The sequence below is a fragment of the Artemia sp. Qi Xiang Cuo genome, chromosome 7, assembly GCF_049724085.1.
Source record: "Artemia sp. Qi Xiang Cuo chromosome 7, ASM4972408v1, whole genome shotgun sequence".
Taxonomy (NCBI): Eukaryota; Metazoa; Arthropoda; class Branchiopoda; order Anostraca; family Artemiidae; genus Artemia; species Artemia sp. Qi Xiang Cuo.
The window spans coordinates 2,650,313-2,674,969 of record NC_142800.1 but is presented as its reverse complement, the minus strand read 5'-3'; the positions used below and the strand labels follow the sequence as shown (position 1 = coordinate 2,674,969).

At 36.7% G+C, this 24,657-nt stretch overlaps 1 protein-coding gene across 1 annotated transcript in view; it reads right to left on the bottom strand.

Moving 5' to 3' along the window:
- LOC148949860 (dehydrogenase/reductase SDR family member 7) overlaps window positions 1-23,772 on the bottom strand; it is a 94,457-nt gene extending 70,685 nt beyond the window's left edge. The window contains exon 1 of the mRNA XM_089091334.1: window positions 23,621-23,772. The gene's annotated coding sequence lies outside the window, so the exon portion shown is untranslated. The remainder of the gene's footprint in view (window positions 1-23,620) is intronic.
- Between the last annotated feature and the right edge of the window lie 885 nt (window positions 23,773-24,657).

The window sequence follows — 24,657 nt, the reverse complement described above, 5'->3', positions numbered from 1 at the left end:
TGAAAAGTCGGAAATAGCAAATTACACATCCCAAACTATTGGTTTCAGACAACATTCACCTACGAAATACTAGAAAACCTTAGCTCAGAAAAGCCTGAAATAGCAAACTACACATCCCAAATCATAATGTTCTGACAACACATACCTATGAAAGGCTAAGAAACCTAGCTCAGAAAAGTCGAAAATAGCAAACTACACATCCCAAATCATAGGTTTCAGACACTACACACCTATGAAAGACTAAGAAATCCAACTCAGAAAAGCCCGATCATTAATAACTTTTGGTTAATTCAACTGAAAGTTCCAACCTAAGATATGACATAGAAGGCGACAATTTGTTCGTTTATTTTCAAAGTGTTAAAAAAAATTTTTTTTTTCGGCGCTCTCCCCCCACGCCCCCCTAACCGTGCCCCCCAGCGCTTCCCGGCCCACCCGTGGCGCTTTTCGGAGCCATGGCACATCCCTGTGGCGCTTCTCGGGCCCCGCATCGCTTCCCGCGATGCTTCTCGGGCCCGTGGCGCATCCCTGTGGCACTTCCCTGACCCGTGGCGCATCCCCCGGCACTTCCCTAACCTTGCCCCCACGGCACTCCCCAGGACCCATCGGCGCATTCCGGGCTCCGCGGCTCCCAGCCGTTTACCTAATGCCCCAAAAAACCGTATTGTTAGGCGGTATAAGTCGTTTCGCCTACTCCACGTACAGGTTGTCTATGACTCCAAATGAGCCTAGATTATTTTTAATCGCGTGTCTGTTCTGTTTCCAAGCGTATTCTCTGGGAAACAGTACAATTAAATTCGAGAACCGTTAACTCAGTATATCGTCAACAATGTTTCCACATCACTAAAATATTGGCATGGCTTTGTAAGATTGAAAGTTATTTTGAAATATCCTTGCGCAAATTATGGGGTCCATATGTGACAAATAGATAAATGTGAATAATCTCACTCAGTTCCTTCTCTTGAAACTTTGTGGTAATCAATTGTGAAAAATAGGGGATTTTGAGTTTCAAATGGTGAGCATTAATTGAAATTACCCTTGAAAAATATTCGCTTATGTGATAACGGCGAAGAAATAGCAACAGAGAAAATAGCAAAGATTAGAAAAAATAGCATTTTGAGTTTCAAAGGCAGTGATTATTAATAGAAATTACCTAAAAATATTCGCTTATGAGATATCGAAGCGATAGCAAAGATTAGAAAAGAGCGGTTTCTTTGCAAAAAATTACATTTAGATATCTCCGAGGGAGCTGGGAGCAGAGACAAGAGTACAGTCAGTGAACAAAATTAAATTTAGGGCACTCCGAGGGAGGGGGATCATAGACCAGCGTGCTTACCGATTAACAAATTATCTTGCGAGAGCTCAACGGGCGTTGGGTTCATAGAAAGGAGTGGTTTCAATTTAAAAAATTACATTTGGATATCTACGAGTTCGATAAATTCAGAAAAATGGTTGGGGGGGGGGTGAGGGGGTAATATCTCACAGAGATAAGTTTATATTGGGATTGAAAAGGACTGAAAAATGAATAAATAGAAAGGTAGGAAAAAAACGCTTACATTTGCATATCCGGGCTGCACTTGGTGTGTGTGTGTGTGTTATCCCGGCGGCGCTTCTCTGGTCCGGGGGACCTTTGGGGGCCGGGGGAGGGCCTTTGGGGCACAGGGAGGGCCTTTGGGCACAGGGAGGGCCTTTGGGGGCCTGGGGGACATTTGGGGACCGGTGGAGGGCCTTTGGGACCCCGTTGGGCCTTTGGGTGCACGATGGCCCTTTGGGGGGCCTGGGGATGGCCATTGGGGGACTAGGTGGGCCTTTGGGGCAGAGGGAGGACCTTTGGGTGCCTGGGGGACATTTGGGGACCAGTGGAGGGCCTTTGAGACCCCGTTGGTCCTTTGGGAACCCGGGGGACCTTTGTGGACCAGGGGAGGGCCTTTGGGGGTCCGGAGGGGCAGTTGGGGGTCGGTGGAGGGCCCTTGGGACCCCGTTGGTCCTTTGGGGGGCTCGATGGGCCTTTGGGGGGCCCGGGGATGGCCTTTGGGGGTCTGGGTGGGCCTTTGGGGGCGCTGGTGGCCCTTTGGGAGCTTGGGGGGGCCTTTGAGGGTCCGGGGGGACAGTTGGTGGCCTGGGGGACATTTGGGGACCGGTGGAGGGCCTTTGGGAGCTTGGGGGGCTTTTGAGGACCGGGGGCTTCCTTCGGGGTTGGGGTAGGAGGATTGGAACCCTTTGGGGTTGGGTTAGAGGACCTCACAACACTCTTCAAAATGAAACTTGTGTATTATAACGACCACACTCAAAACCTCCTCCAAAATCTCTTCAAAATCTTCTTTTAAAATGTCTCTATCTGTTTCGCCGAAATAGTTCCATAACCTGTCTAAAACGGTTTCGCCCAAATAATCCCTAAACGTAAATTCAGCGTGTTCCTTTGTTATTGGCATCTCTGCGCTAACGCATTTCAAATTAATATGAAACCTTTTCGCGCGCTAAAACAATTCATCGCTAAGATGTTTCTTGCCTAATTGTTTCCGTGGCCTTTGGTTATTAATATCCTTTGGAGTTCGACCAGTAGAACTGTTCCCGAGGCAAAGACATTAATGACTTGGATCTATTCCTGGAGAAATGTTTCTATGCGAAAATTTTTAAAGTCTGACAGATGATGTCATTGATTGATTGATCTGTCAAGAAAGGGGAAATGAATTTGTCGTTTCTAAGGGGAATTATTGATTCACGATAGGTGAATTGAGGTCGACAGCACAGGTGCTAGTCGTGACAGGACCACGTGGTTTATGGTTTTCCAAGTGAGAAAGTTTCTGTTTTTCCATTCTGACTGAAAAAAACCATGAAACAGACATGAATTGCTGTTGACATCCATGAAAGTGAGAAAGTTTCTGTTTTTCCATTCTCACTGACAAAAACCCATAAAAACATCAAAATTCCTGGTTTTTCAAGTGAGAAAATTCCTGTTTTTTCATTCTCAGTGAGAAAACCATAAAACATCCATAATTTGATGTTGACATCCAAGAAAACATCAAATAAATCGAACAACACACATAACCATCCATGAAAACAACCATAAATGTGACAGAATTCATGGTTTTTCAAGTGAGAAAATTCCTGTTTTTTCATTCTCACTGAGAAAACCATAAACCACGTGGTTCGTCCCGGATCAATAGGGGCATCTCTACTACTTTCATGGACCAAGAAGTTTATATCCCTGCCTATAAGGTGTATCTTGAAGCCTGTGGAAACACGCAGCAGGACATGGAATTCATAACGGGCAAGATAGTTTGTCCATTTGCTTGCCTCACTCTTAATCCGTGTCACTGATTGTTTGGCTTTTTTGGCAGAGTAGAAGCTTATCAGCTTCATCTCCTTTCACCAAATCTACATTTTCTCCCTATTCTATTCCTAGGCCATAGTTAGGAGTGGTAATCATAGAAATTTTCACAGGGGGGGAGGGCGCAAGCTTGAAAAAAAGCTTTCCAAGGGGTGTTGCGGGGATTACATTTGGAAAAGAAGTTATTATGCAAGAAAACGTCTTTTTTTCAAATATAACTTTATCTAGTACTTCTTGGACATTTCCGGTTTCCTAGGTGGAGTGAAGCTTTGCCCTCTCCTGTGGGCGTCCTTACTTGGGGCTATCACTAGGACTATGGGACGGCGATGAGCAAGGAAGAAGAGAGAGAGAAAGAGAGAAATTAAGGAGTGGAAGTAGAAGAAGTTAAAGACTAGTATTTAATCTATTAATTTTTTATATAAAGCAGAGAAAACTAAACATTGTTTGCATAATTAGCTTTATAGCTATAAAATAGGGAACTTTTGAGAAAAGCACAAAAACGGAGTAAGCTCCTGATTTAAATCATTGGTCAACTAGCATAAACGTGTACATTGGGGCTATAAGTCCCTGCAATAAGCTTAATACTGCTATTTTACATTATTTTTCTGTTGAAACCTTGTACAGACCAAGGATGGTCCATCCACAACCCACATTGAACACTTGTCTTGCTTGCTAGACTTATCACATTTGTACAAAATATAGTGGCATAAGAGGTGAAAACTAATGTATTAAAAGAGACATTATTTTTGCATCTATGCATTAAAAAATGGGTTTTTGAAATTTTCAGAAAAATTTAACTTTGATCTTAAACACTTTTTTGAAATACTAGGATCAGAAGATTTTTATACCACTCAATCATACCACAACAGAGAAAATTCTCGATTTGAGAAATCTGGCAAAAAAAAGTTGTTAGCACCTTGGCTACTCTATAGGAAACCCATAAATTTTCAATACTCTTTCGTTTAACTTACATCTGCGAATCGTTTTATTTCTTATTTTTCGAAGATAAAATTGGCCAAGCCCAAAACACGCTCAAAACTGAGAGACACTAACCTACCAAAAACCATGTGCAGATACTCGATTTGAGATCGATTTGCTAAAGCTAAGTGAAAAAGTGGAGTAACAAATGGTGCAGGCTACTAGTAAAATAGACCTTTTTTAAGAATTTCAGTTTTTATATTTAATATACATTCATATATTTTTACTTTTGATTTTAGTCTTATATAAGCCTTTACAATGCTCTTTTAGTATCATTACTATTAAATTATCTATTTTTCTTAGGCAGTGCTGTGGCACTGCCTAAGAAAAGAGCCATATACCTTCAATGTAGACCTATTATTTTTCACTAATTTTTATTTTTGGCAGGTTGACCTTGAATTACCAATTAGAGGGAGGGGTTAGAGGGGAGAAGTCCAGCAATTCTGGTTTCCAATCTGTTTAAAAATTTTGTAGCTATGAGCCTCAGTTGGACTAGAATCTATTCCAAATGAAGTACCAATGAAGACCAAAAGAAACCATGTGTACCCAGATTATCAAAATAGAATATATGCATTATCTCTGGAACAACTGGGTGAATAAAGCTGAAATATCCAGAGGGTGTTGAGGGGCCAAGTGAACCTCGAATCTTGACTTGGGAAAGGAGCAGAGGTAAATCAAAAGAAACCGTGTATCCAGGTTATCAGAATGGCATGCCTGAAACATCTCAAGAATATCTTATAGGGATAAAGCTTAAAACCTTAGGTATGGGAGGAGCTTTAAGAGAACTTCCTTTTTTGTGTTTAGGGGAGGAGATATGGGGTCAACAAATGTTTCTCTGATATGATAATATTACACTATCAGGGAATATCAAAATCATTTTTATCAGCCTAATCAGTTGAAACACTTTTTAATATTCATTGAACTAAAGTCGTTCAACAGTTACAGTAATGTTACTGGCTGGTCATGCTTGATTAGACCTTTATGAAGGAGTAATTAGACTCTCATCATCTATGCTTGTTTTAATAGCCTCTGGGATCTTAATTAAATTTGGTAGATGTTAGCAGCGTAGGCTATGATTTCGTTTTACCTTAAAATCATTCAGCCCCAATCCAATAGACACAAGAGTCACCAACAGAAGGGGGCTATAGCTTCTCCTCTAGATCTTACCTCCCTCCCCTCTCTTACCTCCCCACCCCTTTACCTCTTTTGGTATTTTCACTGAAAATACCCTTTTCAGCATTTTCATAAGAAAAAAAAATCACCGGCCAAGATTTTGAAATATACATCCCCTCCCCCCCCCCACATTTTCTGGAATTGAAGAGCCTGACCACACTTCATGGGACTTGGCACTAGAGATCCAGTTTTACTATAAAATAATCTCTCAACTTACAAAGTCAGAAAGAAGCCAAAAACAATATCTGTTGAATTCCAACAGAAATAATCATTATTCACTCTGGTATATAAATCTAAACAACAATTTAAGTTAAAAGCATCAAAGCTAAGTTTAAAATTTTAAAACCTATGCTTTCTAAAAGCTAGAATATAATTTGTACATTACTGAAAAAAATTCAAATGAATTTACTGAAAAAAATGTGCATTATCAGTTTAATATATATATGCTGATATTTATTCCTTAAATTCTTAATTAATTTTTGTTTTCTTAAATTTATAAGTGAAAACATTCAAAAGAATTTTTTTCAGTAAAGTACAAATTATATTCTGGCTTTTAGAAAGCATAGGGTTTACAATCCTACTCAGATTAATTTCTGCTCGTTTTGAGTTTCACTTATTTTAATTTCTGCTTGTTTTGGGTTTCATTTATTTATTGATACTGATTTGTGGTTGTTGTATGCTTGGTAGATTATTTTATTCTATCTTTGTTCATTTTTGGTTTAATGGAATTCTTTCCTTTTTTTTGAAAAACTTATTTTGTGCAAAAAGTTTTTTTAATTAATTTCTGTTTGTTTTATATTAACATAGTCTTTTTAAGGGAAAAACACTGAGCCTATTCTGAAGTTAAACAGCCATCCCTTCCATAAAAACCTTTAATACCCTCTGGCCATAAATTACAACCCTTACTCCAAATCTCTGTGGGTTTGTTTCAACTCCAAAAACCTTGTTATATGACATTTTGAGTATTTTGAATAGAATGGATATCTCAAAATTTCTATTAGATGCATTTCGGGCCAATATGACGTCTGTGTCGGGGAGAGAGGGTAGCTGCCCTCTGATCACTTTGGCTCTCCAAAAAAGCTCTAGACCGTCTGATTGCCAATCTAATGAGCCCCCTTTGAAGTTTATATGACTACACTTTCTATTTGAACCCAAACTGTCCCCAGGACATAACTTACAACCCTTGCCCTGAGGGCTGGGGGGATCTGTTAGCCTCAAAGAAAAAATTTCCAGACCATTCTGATAGGCTTAAATAAAATGGCTATATCAAAATTTTGATTGGAAGTGTTTGCGGAAATGATAGGCGTGGAGGGAGACATTTGCCCTCTGATCACTTTCGACTAATAAAAAAGGCACTAATCCTCTCCATTTCCAATCGAATGAGCCCTTTTTGAAGCTGCTACGACAAAACTTTCTATAGAAGCGTCATATGCCCCAAGGGCATAACTTACGACCCTTGTCATGAGGGCTATGGGGGGAAGGTCATCATCTTCAAAGACATAATTTCCAGACCTTTCAACTAGGTTGAACAACATGGCCATATCAAATGTTGATAGGAAATGATGGGCATTGGGGGGGGGGATTCTCCCTCTGATTACTGTCGATTATTAAAAAGGGAAAAAGTCCTCTCAAGTTCCAATCGAAAGAGCCCTTTTTGAACTTGTTACGAAAACACTTTCTATATGATATTATATGCCCCCAGGGCATGACTTATAACCTTAACCCTGAGGGCTGTTTGGGGTTGTCATACTCAAAAACATAACTTCCAGATTCTTCAACTACGTTCAACAAAATTGCTATATCAAAATGTTGATCGGAAGTGTTTAAGGAAATCATGGGTATGGTGGACATTCACCCTCCGATCGCTTTTGACTATTAATAAGGGCACTAGCCCTCTCAATTCCCAATTGAATTAGTCCTTTTTGAAGTTTCTATGACAACGCTGGCAAAGACCTAATTTCCAGAACTTTCAACAATGTTGAACAAAATGTCTATCTCAAATTTTGATTGGATGTGTTTGGGGAAATGGTAGGCTTGAGAGAGGCGTTAGTTGCCCTACAATCACTTTTGACTATTAAATAGGGCACTAGCGCTTTCAATTTCCGAATGAGCCCTTTTTGAAGTTTCTACGGCAACGCTTTCTATAAAACCTTATATGCCCAAAGGGCATACCTTACAACCCTTGCTCTGAGGGCAAAGGGGGGGGGGACTATCATCCTCAAAGACATAATTTCCGGACTTTTCAACTACGTTCAACAAAATGGCTATCTCATAATTTTCATTGGATTTTTTGGGGAAATGGTGGGCGTGGGAGGGGTGTTAGTTTTCCTCCTACCACTTTTGCTATTGAAAGGGCACTAGCGCTTGGAAGTTTCTATTACAAGTCTCTGAAAAAAACTTATATGCCCCCAGGGCATAACTTACAACCCTTGCCCTGAGGTGTGTGGGGGGTTGATCATCCTCAAAGACATAATATCTAAAACTTTCAACTAAGTTGAAAAAAATGGCTATCTCAAAATTTTGATTGAATGTTTTTGGGGAGACGGTGGGCGTGAGAGGGAGGTTAGTTGCCCTCCAATCAGTTTTGAATAGCCTATAAAAAAGGGCACTAGCCCTTTGAATTTCGATTCGAACGAGCTCTTTTTGAAGTTTCTACGACAACATATTTTTATAAAAAAAAACGTATATGCCCCTAGGACACAACTTACAACATTAGCCACAAGGGCTTCAGGGAGAGTGTCATCCTCAAAGACCTAATTTCCAGAACTTTCAGCTACATTGAACAAAACGGCTATCTCAAAATTTTGATTGGATGTGTTTGGGGAAATGGTGAGCTTGAGAGGGGGGCTAGTTGCCCTCCAATCACTTTCAACTATTAAAAAGGGCACTAGCCCTTTCAATTTCCTATCAAATGAGCCCTTTTTGAAGTATCTACGAAAACGCTTTCTATAAAAAACCTTGTATGCCCCCTGGGCATAACTTACAACCCTTGCCCTAAGGGGTTTGTCATCCTCAAAATCATAATTTCCAGAACTTTCAACTACGTTGAATAAAATGGTTGTCTAAAAATTTTAATTGAATGTATTTGGGGAAATGGTGGGCGTGAGAGGGTGGTTAATTGCTCTCCATTCACTTTTGACCATTAAAAACGACACTAGTCCTCTCAAAATCCCAACAAACTAGCCCTTTTTGAAGTTTCTATGACAACACTTTCTATAAAAAAAAACCTTACATGCCCACAGGGTATAACTTACAACCCTTGCCCTGAGGGCTCTGAGGGGGTTGTCATCCTAAAAGACCTAATTTCCAGAACATTTAACTATGCTGAACAAAATAATATCTCAAAATTTTGATTGGATGTGTTTGGGGAAATGGTGGGCGTGAGAGGGGGATTAGTTGCCCTCAAATTACTTTGGACCATTAAAAAGGGCACTAGCCCTTTCCATTTTCTGAGCCCTTTTGAAGCTTTACGACCACTCTTTCTATAAAAACCTCATATGCTCCCAGGGCATATCTTAAAACCCACGCCCTTAGGACTGTGAGGGGTTGTCATCCTCAAAGACATAATTTCCAGAACTTTCAACTACGTTGAAAAAAATGGCTATCTCAAAAGTTTGATTGTATGTGTTTTGGAAAATGGTGGGCATGAGAGGGTGGTTGGTTGTCCTCCAAATACTTTCGATCATTAAAAAGGCCACTAGCCATTTCAATTTCCAATGGAATGAGCCCTTTTTGAAGTTTCTACGACAACGTTTTCTATAAGAAAGAAACCTTATATGTCCCCTGGGCATAACTTACAACCCTTGCCCTGAGGGTTGTGGGGGGTTGTCATCCTTAAAGACCTAAATTCCAAAACTGACAACGATGTTGAACAAAATGGCTATTTAAAATTTTGATTGTCTGTGTTTGGGGGACAAGTGGGTGTGAGAGGGGGGTTAGTTACCCTCCGATCACTTTTGACTATTAAAAAGGGCATTAGCCCTTTGAATTTCCAATCGAATGCGCCCTTTTTCAAGTTTTCTATGACAAAGCTTTCAATAAAAACCTTATATGTACCTAAGGTATAATTTACAACCCTTGCCCTGAGAGCTCTGAGGGGGTTATCAACCTCAAAGACCTAATTTTCAGAACTTTCAACTACATTGAACAAAATGGCTATCTCAAAATTGTGACTGGATGTGTTAGGATAAATGGTGGGTGGGAAGGGGTGTTAGTTGCCTTTCAATCACTTTCGACTATTAAAAAGGACACTAGCTATTTCAATTTCCAATCAAATGAGCCCCTTTTGAAGTTTCTACAGCAACACTTTCTATGAAAACCTTATATGCCCCCAGGGCATAACTTACAACCCTTGCCCTGAGGGCGGTAGGGGGGGGGGGGGGGCTTGTCAACCACAAAGACCTAATTTTCAGAGCTTTCAAATACGTTGAAAAAAATGACTATCTCGAAATTTTGATTGGATGTGTTTGGGGAAAAGGTGGGCATAAAAGGGGGGTTAGTTGATCTCCAATCACTTTTGACTATTAAAGAGGGCACTAGCATTTTGAATTTCCAATCGAATGAGCCTTTATTGAAGTTTCTATGACAATGATTTCTATAAAAATCTTATATGCCCCCACGGCATAACTTACAACCCTTGCCCTGAGGGCTGTGGGGGAGTGTCCTCCTCAAAAACATAATTTCTATCTGGAAATCAACTACGCTGAACAAAATGGCTGTCTCAAAATTTTGATTGGATTTGTTTCGGGAAATGGTGAATGTGGAAGGGGTTAGTTTGCTTTCAATCACTTTTGACTATAAAAAAGAGCACAAGCCACTTCAATTTTCAATAGAATGAGCCCTTTTCGAAGTTTCTATGCCAACTCCTTTGATAGAAAGTACCCTGGTCTAAAACCAAAAAAAAAAAAAAATAATAGATAATACATTGTGCCAACATTGTTCTTTACTTAGGTAGCACCATTGTGCTGCCTATGATAGTGCATAGTTCAACTCCATTTAAGGTTACTATGAAACGGCAGTAAAATGAGACTTTGTTTAGTGGCTAAAATTGGTTTCAAGTTCTTCCTTTTTTCAATCATTTTCAATATATCTTACTTTTAAAAAGGTGGACAAAACATTTTTGCTGCTGTTGCAAAAACAAAATAACTGACCCTGTGGAAATAATGGGTGGAAATGTGAAAATTACAGAGAATTTAGCCAAAAACTGATCAAACTTTGATTAAGGAAAACCTCCCATAAAAGAATTCTTAATTGCATTATTATGAAAGGAATAACTCAGAATTTGGCTTTTTTATTAGTTTTTTTTTTTTTTTTACTAGGAATGACAACTTACTTTCCAAGATAGTGAAACACTAAAATTTAACCCAACTTAAGCCTTTAGTAAATTTTTGTAGTTTAAGACAGAAGATATGTACAAAGGTTTGCTGTCAGAACTTCCCCATCAAGAGGAGGGAGAGTGCATTGTCAGAAAAGCAACCATGACATTTGGATACAACAAGAAATAAGGAATCTAATGCTACTAGTTTTATTTTCTTAACATGTTTCCTTTAGAAGTGGCCACACACTAGTCTACAAGTTTACCTAGCGCCTAATAAACTAATAACTGTCTGGCAAAAAGTCCATTGGGCCACCTAAATTTTTATTTTAGAAAATACAATGGATGAGTGTTATCAAGCATTGGATAAGGAATAAAATGCAAAAATTTTTTTTTTGTATCTGTTCTCTGCATTACAGTGTAAATTTTCCAGCCTTTTTAGCTAAAATATGAATACAATCCATTTAAACATAAGAAACTGGGATTAATGCAGCCAATATGAGATTCCATAACTGATACAGGGATAAGGTGAATACATTAACTGATTCCTCTTTTTATGCTCTTTCCAAATAAACTAATCAATTCACTTCCAAGCACACCTATGACCTGGCGGTCTCGTAAATACCCCTAGTAATGTATTACTCTGTTACATCAGTATAGTCATAGGCTAACTGTCTTATAGCCTAGCTCCTATAATGAACTGGTTAGGCTATCTTCCCAGTTTGTAATTTATCTCCCTGTGTATTGAGTACATAATTTACAAAAACAGTGTTGGAAATTATTTCAAAAAGTTGATAATAATGGAAGGAAACATGACAGACCTAGTCTGATTAATAAAAACATCCTGCATTTTACAAAATAAGGACTACGGTATTTTCTTTTAATTTTCACATTCTTGTGCTTTATATATAGAACTAAAAGGGGTGATGACTTGGTTATTTTATTTGGAAACAGCATGAAAAAGGAATCAAGTAGTGTTTTCCTCTTGTCATTGGTGCCAATTCACAAAAATGTAGGGGGGGGGGGGCAAGGATTTTTGGTTGATTTTTTTTTAATGAAGATTTCAAAAAAAAAACATTGAGCAAACATACTTATAACCGGGGGTAGCGCAACTTTGGTGCTTAGCAAAATCGTCAACTAATCTATCCAAATGCAGTTCCTTTACCTCCTGTTTTTCAACAGCCATTATCATGAAATCAATGAGTTTGTCATTTCCCATCATTGATTGCAGATAGTCCTTCACACACCCTAATGTTGAGAAGAATCATTCATTTGCTGGTAGTGGCCACAGGCAAAGTAGCAACTAGCTTTGTAAGTTTTAGCACTGCAGAAAGGCAACTGGGAGGTCAGATAAGATTTTGATAGCTCAAAGGAGATCCATTTTTGGAATATCACTTTTTGACAGATGCAGCTTTGCAAGAGAAAGCTTGGATTCTATGGCATGGTCATTGACATCAAGAATCCCTAGATAATGAAAAATAACCCTTTCCACTTTCAAAAGTTTGAGAAAATTAGAACTTGAGAAAGTTCAAGAAAATCAGAACTGGCTGACTGGTATTGCATTTACTGGTTGTCGAGTTTGAAAGAAAGTCTTTAGGACAAATGGAAATGGCTTGACTTCTCTTGCTTTGACCACTGGTTTTAGATTATGGGGATTTTTATTCCTCGATATTGTGTAAAGCAAAGAGCCAGTGTTGCTGAGTCATTTTGGTACTGATGACTGCAATAGTGACCATATCAGTGCTGTAACTGGGCCTTCAGCTTTTCATTGCCTTTAGACATTTTCTCCATGAGTTCAACCAAATTACCGCAGTTTGCAAATGTTTCTGATTTGCCATGACCCCTCAAAGCAAGACCCTGGCGACCAAGAAAGCAAATAGTGCAAAAAATATACTCCACATGATCTCTATTTTGCTGAGCCTCTTGAGATCTGGATTGAATTAAGGCATTTGCTATAAATCTCAAAGTATCAGTACTATTTGTCTTAAATTCCGTCCATGCTAACATACAATGCCTGGGTCTTTCAGAACCATCATGCTGCTTTAATAGAGCAGAACTGCCTTTCCACTTGCGAAATCCTGACTCAATGAAAGCCCTTTTTCCTGCAGTTTCTCCAGCCCTTAGAGTCCCTATAGAAAAATGACAACAAGCAAAACAAAACAAGGACTTCAAGTTTTTTGAGTATTCAATCCATTTTTAAGTCTTATAGTAATGTGCACTGAATTTCCTTCTGTTAGAAGTGGAAGCCAGATATCTCTCAGGAATAGGTTGAGCTGGTTTGTTGTGATACATTGTAGAGATATCTGAGAGAGCTTCTTGACTGCTACTTCTACTGGAACCCACAAGGGGTTCAGGGACATAGACTGAACTTTCATGTTGATCTGAGCCCAGTGGTGGATCCAGGGGGAGGGCAAGTAGGCCCCCCTAACATTGTCTAAGGTAGTGTAATTTACTTAATTAATGCAAGTTTGTGTTAATTAAACTTGCTCCAACTACAAGTTTATTGGATCAACCTATTTTGCACCCCCCCCCCCTAAAAAACTCTGGATCTGCCCCTGTCTCAGCCCGTTATTGTTCTGCGTGTTTCCAAAGGACTGTCACAGGTGGGGGGATTTATCTCCACTAACCCAACACTTTGAGTGCTGACACTATTGCCAGTTTCTTCATTTTTATTTTTTTTTGCATTTTTACTGCAAAAAGATCCAAAGTTTGCTGTTGCTTTTTACTCATAGTTTGATTACAATCTCTTCACAAGAAACAACAAAGAAATACTGACCAACCGGAGTTTAATTTTGAATAAACCCTACTAAGAAATCACATTTCTGGTCAAGGATTGGGTAATACAATAGTGTAGATGTACTCTTAGACATTTCAAAGCAAGATTGTCTCCTAATGGTAGAATTAGGGTGGTAAAAGAGTGGGAAAGATGGGACACTTCAAAACAAGATCATTAAAGAGTAACAGTGCTATTCAATAGCTCTGTAAAACAATGCACAGGGGCAACAAATAAAGACAACCAGATAGCCAGTCTTGCTGGTTTAATATGGCACAACTAAAATATAATATGACTGTAAAATATAAATGAAAGGTAATTTTCAATGTCTAGGGGGGCATGGCCCCCTCCTCCCCCCCCCCCCTAATTGGCACCTCTGCCCCTTGTCCCTAAATCAATTATGGAATATTGTGCCAAAACTGAACCTAGCCTAGACCAAGAGGGTTCAGACAATATACACAAGATACCCCAACTGGTAGAGGGACTAAGTGAATATACTGCTTGATTCTGTTTTATATCCTCTTACTAAATATTCTAGTCTATTCATCTGCAAATGTACCCCTCCCCACCTGATAGTCTTATAAATAAATTAGCCTTCCCAATGCATTTCTTTATTACATAAATCTAATCATACCTCCTATCTCCTATTTTAATCTGGTTATTGTCTTGTCTTACAATTTATCTCCATGTGTGATTGAGGGCACAACTTACCAAAATATTATCAGAACGTATCTTAAAAATAGACCTAGGCTGTACAATAATGGAAAGAAACATGATTCTCTGATTACCAGAAATATCCTGGATATTAAAAATCCTTAATTTTGCTCCAAGCTGCAATTTAAGGTAATTAGCCTATTAGTAGCTAGTAAAGTATAAGTTCATTGATTTAGTGTTTCTCTTGTTTTTATAGTATACAGGCCTATTCCTTGGGTTATAGCTGAAGCCTATTGGTAAATTTTTTGCTGTTTATATTATTGACTTACAAATAAAGTGAACATACCACTTGATGCCTTGGTAAATTTTTACCAAATCATATTATTGACTTATGAATAAAGTGAATATACCACTCGATGCCTTTTTTTATGCTCTTTCCAAATAAAATAATATTTTTTTGTCATAAATGAATTTTACCCCACCCTTATACACCAATTCAGGGTATATATTTGCACATTAGAGGGGTGGGGGTAAAGTTTAAACTTACCTCTGATTTACATTGAAATAAAATTTGCCCACACCCCCATTACCCCCTAATGTGAATATATATACCCTGAATTGGTATATAAAGGGGTGGGGGTAAAATTCATTTCTGACAAAATGATTATTATTTGGAAAGAGCATAAAAAAAGACATCAAGTGGTATATTCACTTTATTTGTAAGTCAATAATATGATTTGGTAAAAATTTACCTAAACATTAATTCAGGGTATATATTTGCAAATTACAGAAGTGGGGGAAGCGGGGGGGGGGCAAAGTTTATTTTTGATCCAAATGAGAGGTAAGTTTAAACTTCATCGCCACCCCCCTAATGTGCATATATATACCCTGAATTGGTATATATAGGGATGGGGGTAAAATTCCGTTGCAGCAAAAGTGATTATTATTTGTAAGTCAATAATATGAATGGTAAAATTTACTTTAGTTACTTTTGGCTATCTTGGAAAGGGGTTGGGTTAGGAAAATGAAACTTTCAGGGATGGATCTACATGTTAAGGTGTGTCCCGGGAAGGAACTTTGAAGTTCCTACCTCCACTCCTCCCCCCCCCCTCTACATAATGGTAAATTACTGCACATTACTAGTTTTTTTTAGCTCACATTTCATCATAGATTACTATCATAATTATAAATCACTGCTTACCTTACACAACTTCATCTTTTAACATTGTTCATTAAAATATATTCCAAAATCCTATTTTCATTTAACAGTCCATCCCTTTAACTTATTTACTATCTAGCTGACATGGCTTATGGAACCTGTTTGCGATGTCACAACTTTGCTTATCATAACCCCCTTAACAGTGGCATGCAGGTCCCATGGGGTAGAAGACAACTCTGTGTTGATAAGCCATTTAAACTTTATTAATTAGGAAAAGATTTGACAAGAGATAGATCAGTAAAAAAATCCAAATTGTTTTTAGAGGACAAATTATGTTATGAGAAGATGTTTTTATTTTTATAGGTCCATGCACTCATGAAGCTTCTTAAATATTTCTGAAGCACTAATTGATAGAGTGCTATATCAGAATTGACTTTAGAGGACAATTTATGTCATGGGAAGATGTTTTTGAAATCCCCCTTTGCCCCAAACTCAAAATTTTCCAAAATTCTACTTTAGAAGCTTTTTAAATATTTCTAAGACATAGCACTAAGACATAGAGTGCTACAAACATCAGAATAGACTTTAGAGGACAAGTTATGTCATGGGAAGATGTTTTTGAAATCCCCCAAACTCAAAATTTTCAAAAATTCTACTTTACAAGCTTTTAAGATATTTCTAAAGCACTAATAGATAGAGTGCTAAAAGCATCAGAATCTACTTCAGAGGACACGTTATATCACGGGAAGAGATTTTTAAAATCCCTCTTCCCCCAAACTCAACATTTTCTAAAATTCTACTTAAAAAGCTTTTTTAAATATTTATAAAGCCCTAATTGATAGAGGGCTACAAACATCAGAATTGACTTTAGAAGACAAGTTATGTCATGGGAAGATGTTTTTGAAATCCCCCGTCCCCAAACTCAAAAATGCCTAAAATTCTACTTAAGAAGCTTTTTAACTGTTTATAAAGCACTAATAGATAGAGTGCTAGAAATATCAGAATAGACCTCAGAGGACAAATTATGTTATGGGAAGACGTATTTGAAATCCCCCTTCCCCCCAATCTCAAAATTTTCCAAAATTTTACTTCAGAAGCTTTTTTAAATATTTCTAAAGCGCTAAGACATAGAGCGCTGCAAACATCAGAATCGACTTTAGAGGACAAATTATGTTATGGTAAGATGTTCTTGAAATCCCCCTTCCCCCCAAACTCAAAATTTTCCAAAATTCTACTTTAGAAGCTTTTTTAAATATTTATAAAGTGCTAAGATATAGAGAACTACAAACATCAGAATACACTTTAGAGGACAATTTATGTCATGGGAAGATGTTTTTGAAATCCCCCTTCCCCCCAAACTCAAAATTTTCTAAAATTCTACTCTAGTAGCTTTTTAAATATTTCCAAAGCACTAACAGATAGCGCACTAAAACATCAGAATCGACTTTAGAGGCCAAATTAATTCTACAATAATTCCCCCTTCCCCCCAAACTCCAAATTTTTTTTGAAATCCCCCTTTGCCCCAAACTCAAAATTTTCCAAAATTCTACTTTGGAAGCTTTTTTAAATATTTCTAAAGCGCTAAGACATAGAGCGCTACAAACATCAGAATCGACTTTAGAGGACAATTTATGTCATGGGAAGATGTTTTTGAAATCCCCCTTCCCTCCCAAACTCAAAATTTTCTAAAATTCTACTCTAGAAGCTTTTTAAATATTTCCAAAGCACTAACAGATATTTCGCTAAAAACATCAGAATCAACTTCAGAAGACAAATGAATTCTACAATAATTCCCCCTTCCCCCCAAACTCGAATTTTTTTTAAATCCCCCTTTGTCCCAGACTCAAAATTTTCCAAAATTCTACTTTAGAAGCTTTTTTAAATATTTCTAAAGCGCCAAAACATAGATCGTTACAAACATCAGAATCGACTTTAGAGGACAATTTATGCCATGGGAAGATTTTTTTGGAATCCTCATTCGCCCTAAAATAAAAATTTTCTAAATTCTAGTTTAGCAGCTTTTTAAAAATTTATAAGGCACTAATAGAACGCATGCTACAAACATCAGAATCGAATTTAGAGGCCAATTTAATTTTAAAAAAATTTCCTCTGCCCCCCAAACTCAAAATTTTTTTTAAATGCCCCTTCGCCTCAAACTCAAAATTTTCCAAAATTCCACTTTAGAAGCTTTTTTAAATATTTCTAAAGCGCTAAGACATAGAGCACTACAAACATCAGAATCAACTTTAGAGGACAAGTTATGTCATAGGAAGATGTTTTTGAAATACCCATTTACCCATTGAAATTTTGACAAAACAACATTTTACCTTAATTTTCAGTTATCAGTTTCTTTTTCTCTGGCTTTAGTTCTGAAAACGCAACTTCAGTTATTATGTTTTATGTCTTTGTCTAACAAATACCTGTTTGTCTGGTTTCCTTGTACATTCTATAGCCGTGGGTTATTTATAATGCACAAGTACCAAATTAATCTATATTCGTTTTGATTATTTTTTTTGGAAACCCCTTAACATTTTGAGTTGGGTAACCACATAAAACATATTCAAATAGCTAAATCCTATGATGTTGAAAAATTTTGCTTTTCTTTTTTACATCTGCGATTTAAAATATATTAAAAATGCTGGAACTTATATAAAAATTTTCTGTCAAGGGTGAAAAGGTTAGCTGCAAGGGGATTTGATAGCAGGGAGAGGGGGGGGGGTGGTCAGTAATCTGCTCGCGGTGCCCCTGCTTATACTAATCTAAGCTGACCATTTTGTTGCAACGTGTTGCACTGGAATCATACTCTAAAATCTGGTTGATAATTTGCCTGTCTAAAAAAATTTGTCTAAGTTTCATAAAAGGGGGAAACAAACCCTAAAAGTCAAAGATTTTAATAAAACTCAAACCATCAAATTTGTGGTTCTTGGCGAATACACGCCAGAAAATCCCCCCCCCCCGGAAAATACCTCCCCGCTGAAAATACCCCCCACGGAAAATACCCTCACGGAAAATCCCCCCCCCCAAAAAAAAAATATCTCCGTGGAAAATAAGGCTTTTCAAATTTTAAATTATCAACCAGATTTTAGAGTATGAAGGGGGAATGGGATGAATGGTAGGGAGGATTTCAAAAACTTTGAATGACCTTTAAAAATCTGTGAGATATAGCAATGGAACCTTGCAAAATAAATCTTCTGTTTAAATGAAGTACAACAAAATTATTACAGCTTCAAAACTTTGCTCAATCCCAACTTATAAGGTTTTAAATATATGCAAATACATTTCCTAAATTTTGGAAATAAAACAAAGATATGGCTTAAAATTCTGCTCAAATGATTTTCAGAACTAAAGCCAGAGAAAAAAAACTGATAAATGAAAATTAAGGTAAAATGTTGTTTTGTCAAAATTTCAATGGGTAATGGGTATTTCAAAAACATCTTCCCATGACATAACTTGTAACATTAAAATGGCTTAAAATTCTGCTCAAAAATAACTGAAATTGCGTTTTCAGAACTAAAGCCAGAGAAAAAGAAACTGATACTTGAAAATTAAGCTACAATGTTGTTTTGTCCAAATTTCAATGGGTAATGGGTATTTCAAAAACATTTTCCCATGACATAACTTGTCCTCTAAAGTCGATTCTGATGTTTGTAGTACTCTATGTCTTAGCACTTTAGAAATATTTAAAAAAACATCTAAAGAAGAATTCTTGGACAATTTGAGTTTGGGGCGAAGGGGGAATTATTGTAGAATTAAGTTGGCTTCTAAGTCGATTCTGATGTTTTTAGTGCGCTATCTGTTAGTACTTTGGAAATATTTAAAAAGCTTCTAGAGTAGAATTTTAGAAAATTTTGAGTTTGGGGGGAAGGGGGATTTCAAAAACATCTTCCCATGATATTAATTGTCCTCTAAAGTCAATTCTGATGTTTGTAGCGCTCTATGTCTTAGCACTTTAGAAATATTTGAAAAAGCTTCTAAAGTAGAATTTTGGAAAATTTTTAGTTTGGGGGAACGGGGATTTCAAGAACATCTTCCCACAACATAATTTTTCCTCTAAAGTTGATTCTGCTGTTTGTAGTACTCTATGTCTTAGCGCTTTAGAAACATTTAAAAAAGCTTCTAAAGTAAAATTTTGGAAAAGTTTGAAGGGGGATTTCAAAAACATCTTCCCATAACACAATTTGTCCTCTGAATTCTGATATTTGTAGTGCTCTATCTATTAGTGCTTTAGAAATATTTAAAAAGCTTCTTAAGTAGAATTTTAGACATTTTTGAGTTTTGGGGAGGGAGGATTTCAAAAACATCTTCCCATGACAAAACTTGTCTTCTAAAGTCGATTCTGAGGTTTGTAGCCCACTATCAATTAGTGCTTTAGAAATATTTAAAAAGCTTCTAAAGTAGAATTTTAGAAAATTTGGAGTTTGGGGGGAAGTGGGATTTTAAAAACCTCTTCCCATGATATAACATGTACTCTGAAGTCGATTCTGATACTTTTAGCACTCTCTCTATTAGTGCTTTAGAAATATTTTAAAAGCTTCTAAAGTAGAATTTTTGAAAATTTTTAGTTTGGGGGGAAGGGGGGTTTCAAAAACATCTTCCCATGACACAACTTGTCCTCTAAAGCCGATTCTGATGTTTGTAGTGCTCTATGCCTTAGTGCTATAGAGATATTTAAAAAGCTTCAAAATTATAATTTTGGAAAATTTTGAGTTTGGGGCAAAGGGGGATTTCAAAAACATCTTCCCATGACATAACTTGTCCTCTAAAGTCGATTCTGATGTTTGTAGCGCTCTATGTCTTAGTGCTTAAGAATATTTAAAAAAGCTTCTAAAGTAGAATTTTGGAAAATTTTGAGTTTGGGGCTAAGGGGGGATTTCAAAAAAAATTTGAGTTTGGGGGGAAGGGGGAATTATTGTAGAATTAATTTGGCCTCTAAAGTCAATTCTGATGTTTTTAGCGCGCTATCCATTAGGGCTTTGGAAATATTTAAAAAGCTTCTTGAGAAGAATTTTGGAAAATTTTGAGTTAGGGGGAAGGGGGATTTCAAAAACATCTTCCCATGACATAACTTGTCCTCTAATGTTGATTCTGATGTTTTTTAGCGCTCTATGACTTAGCGCTTTAGAAATATTTAATAAACTTCTAAAGTAGAATTTTGGAAAATTTTGAGTTTGGGGCAAAGGGGGATTTCAAAAAAAAATTGAGTTTGGGGGGAAGGGGGAATTATTGTAGAATTAATTTGGCCTATAAAGTCGATTCTGATGTTTTTAGCGCGCTATCTGTTAGTGCTTTGGAAATACTTAAAAAGCTTCTAGAGTAGAATTTTAGAAAATTTTGAGCTTGGGGGGATTTCAAAAACATCTTCCCATGACATTAATTGTCCTCTAAAGTCGATTCTGATGTTTGTAGCGCTCTATGTCTTAGCGCTTTACAAATATTTAAAAAAGCTCCTAAAGTAGATTTTTGGAAAATTTTGAGTTTGGGGGGAAGGGGGATTTCAAGAACATCTTCCCATAACATAATTTGTCCCCTAAAGTCGATTCAGATGTTTGTAGCGCTCTATCTATTAGTGCTTTAGAAATACTTAAAAAGCTTCTTAAGTAGAATTTTAGACATTTTTGAGTTTTGGGGAGGGGGATTTCAAAAACATCTTCCCATGACATAACTTGTCTTCTAAAGTCAATTCTGATAACTGTAGCCCTCTATCAATTAGTGCTTTAGAAATATTTAAAAACTTTCTAAAGTAAAGTTTTAGAAAATTTTGAGTTTGGGGGGAAGGGGGGATTTTAAAAACCTCTTCCTGTGATATAAATATCCTCTGAAGTCAATTCTGATGCTTTTAGGACTCTATCTATTAGTGCTTTAGAAATATTTTAAAAGCTTCTGAAGTAGAATTTTTGAAAGTTTTGAGATTGGGGGGAAGGAGGATTTCAAAAGCATCTCCCCATGACAGAACTTGTCCTCTAAAGTTGATTCTGATGTTTATAGTGCTTTATGTCTTAGTGCTCTAGAAATACTTAAAAAACCTTCTAAAGTAGAATTTTGGAAAATTTTGAGTTTCAGGCAAAGGGGGATTTCAAAAACATCTTCCCATGACAAAAATTGTCCTCTAAAGTTGATTCTGATGTTTGTAGTGCTCTATGTCTTGGCACTTTAGAAATAATTAAAAAAGCTTCTAAAGTAGAATTTTGGAAAATTTTGAGTTTGGGGCAAAGGGGGATTTAAAAAAATTTTGAGTTTGGGGGGAAGGGGGAATTATTGTAGAATTAATTTGGTCCTAAAGTTGATTCTGATGTTTTTAGTATACTATCTGTTAGTGCTTTGGAAATATTTAAAAAGCTTCTAGAGTAGACATAACTTGTCCTCTAAAGTCAATTCTGATGTTTGTAGCACTCTATGTATTAGTGCTTTAGGAATATTTAAAAAAGCTTCTAAAGTAGAATTTTGGAAAATTTTAAGTTTGGGGGAAAGGGGGATTTCAAGAACATCTTCCCATGACATAAATTGTCCTCTAAAGTTGATTCTGATGTTTGTAGCACTCTATGTCTTAGCGCTTTACAAATGTTTAAAAAGGCTTCCAAAGTAGAATTTTGGAAAATTTTGAGTTTGGGGGGAAGGGGGATTTCAAAAACATCTTCCCATAACATAAATTGTCCTCTAAAGTCAATTCTGATGTTTGTAGTGCTTTATGTCTTAGCACTCTACAAATATTTAAAAAACCTTCTAAAGTAGAATTTTGGAAAAATTTTGAGTTTGGGGCAAAGTGGGATTTCAAAAAATTTTTGAGTTTGGGGTGAAGGGGGAATTATTGTAGAATTAATTTGGCCTCTAAAGTCAATTCTGATGTTTTTAGTGTGCTATCTATTAGTGCTTTGGAAATATTAAAAAGCTTCTAGAGTAGAATTTTATAAAATTTTGAGCTTGGGGGGAAGGTGGATTTCAAGATCATGTTCCCATAAAAAAAATTGTACTCTGAAATCGATTCTGATATTTGTAGTGCTCTAAATCATGGCGCTTTAGAAGTACTTAAAACAGCTTCTAAAGTAGAATTTTGGAAAATTTTGTGTTTGAGGGGACGGGGGATTTTAAAAACATCTTCCCATGACAAAACTTGTACTCTAAAGTTGATTCTGATATTTGTAGCACTCTATGTCTTAGCGCTTTAGAAATATTTAAAAAAGCTTCTAAAGTAAAATTTTTGAAAATTTTGAGTTTGGGGGGAAGGGGGATTTCAAAAACATCTTCCCATAACATAATTTGTCCTCTGAATTCAATTCTGATATTTATAGTGCTCTATCTATTAGTGCTTTATAACTATTTAAAAAGCTTCTTAAGTAGAATTTTATAAATTTTTGAGTTTTGGGGAGGGGGGATTTAAAAAACATCTTCCCATGACATAACTTGTCTTCTAAAGTCAATTCTGATGTTTGTAGCACTCTATCAATTAGTGCTTCAGAAATATTTAAAAAGCTTCATGAGCGCATGGACCTACAAAAATAGAAACATTTTCTCATAGGCCTAACATAATTTGTCCTCTAAAAAAATTTTGATTTTTTTTATTGATCTATCTCTTGTCAAATCTTTTCCCTAATTAATAAAGTTTAAATGGCTTATCAACACAGAGTTGTCTTCTACCCCATGGGACTTGCATGCCACTGTTAAAGGGGTTATGATAAGCAAAGTTGTGACATCACAAATGGGTTCCAGAAGCAATGTCAGCTAGACAGTAAATAAGTTAAAAAGATGACTGTTAAGTGAAAATGGGATTTTGGAATATATTTTAATGAACAATGTTAAAAGCTGAAGTTGTGTAAGGTAAGCAGTGATTTATAATTATGATAGTAATCTATGATGAAATGTGAGCTAAAGCAACTAGTAATGTGCAGTAATTTACCATTATGTAGAGGGGGAGGAGTGGAGGTAGGTACTTCAAAGTACCTTCCTGGAACATACCTTAGCATGTAGATCCATCCCTGAAAGTTTCATTTTCCTAACCCAACCCCTTTCCAAGATAGCCAAAAGTAACTAAAGTAGAATTCTGAAGAGAATACAAAAAAGAATCGAGTAATATTTGATAGCAGTTATGGAATCTTGTAAATATTGACTGAGGGTTATTCTAGGCCTTAATTTAAACAAAAAGGATAGGCTAGGCAATGAGGCTTACGTAAGAAATGTCTTATGTAATCAGAAAGCAGGGCCTACCTATGAGTGACAAACATATAATGAGTATGAATTATACTTCACCTTTCCTCTAAACTACTAATTTCACAATCGTCAGTAGCCCTGTTATACAAAAGTCACATTACTTGAATTCAAAAAATATCTAATCGAAATTAGCGGACTTGTGGAATAAAATACAAGATAGAAAGTTCTATTGAGGAAATATTTGATTAGTTTTTGAAATGTAAAGAATCGAAAATTCTTCGAATATTCGTAAGGATTGTGTGCTAAATTAGAGTTATATTCGTAAGATAAAAAGTATATACAGGGTTATCTAATAATAAAATTTGATTGACCACTAAGTTTCGGCAGTTTTTGCACTTAAGGGCTCTAGGCACACGTAGCTGATTTCTGGAACCAATTTCAGCAAGGGTGCATTCCACATCGAGCTATTATAATTAATGATGCTCAGAGGTGGGGCTTAGTGACGATTTTCGGTGATTAATCATCATTAAATACGATTAATTACATGCCTAAAGAATGGGCGTATGGGGGGGCAGCTGCCCCCCCTAGACCTTTAAATTTACATTAGATATGGCTGAAAAAGAAGATGGTTTGGAAAAAGCAGTTGATAAAACTCCATCACACTATCGACGGCCCCCTCCTAGACAATATGCTGCCTACGCCCATGGCCTAAAGCTCTAAAGTCCTAGTACATTCCTTGTCTAGAACGTAATTAATGATGATTAATCATCGAAAAACGTCACTAAGCCCCGCCTCTATTCAAGATACGACCAATTCCAGGACAAAATATTGTAATTTGCTCTTTACGCATTAGTATAATTATCGCGTAATTCTCTAGCTTTAAGTTATAGGGTGACAAATCTGTAAATTCAATTGGATTAAGAAATTCTGGCGTGAATTCATTTTCTCCTTCCTGTGTATCTTCGTAGTCTCTTAAATAACACGTCCCTTCATTTCAAGGTGGTAATTAAGAAATCTCCATTGAATTAAGAATTTCTGGCGTTAATTCCTCTTTTCTGTCTTTCCTTCAGAGCGCTTAACAAACATGTTCCTCCATTCCATTGTAGTTTTGATTTGTCTTCTAACTCCAGATCGTT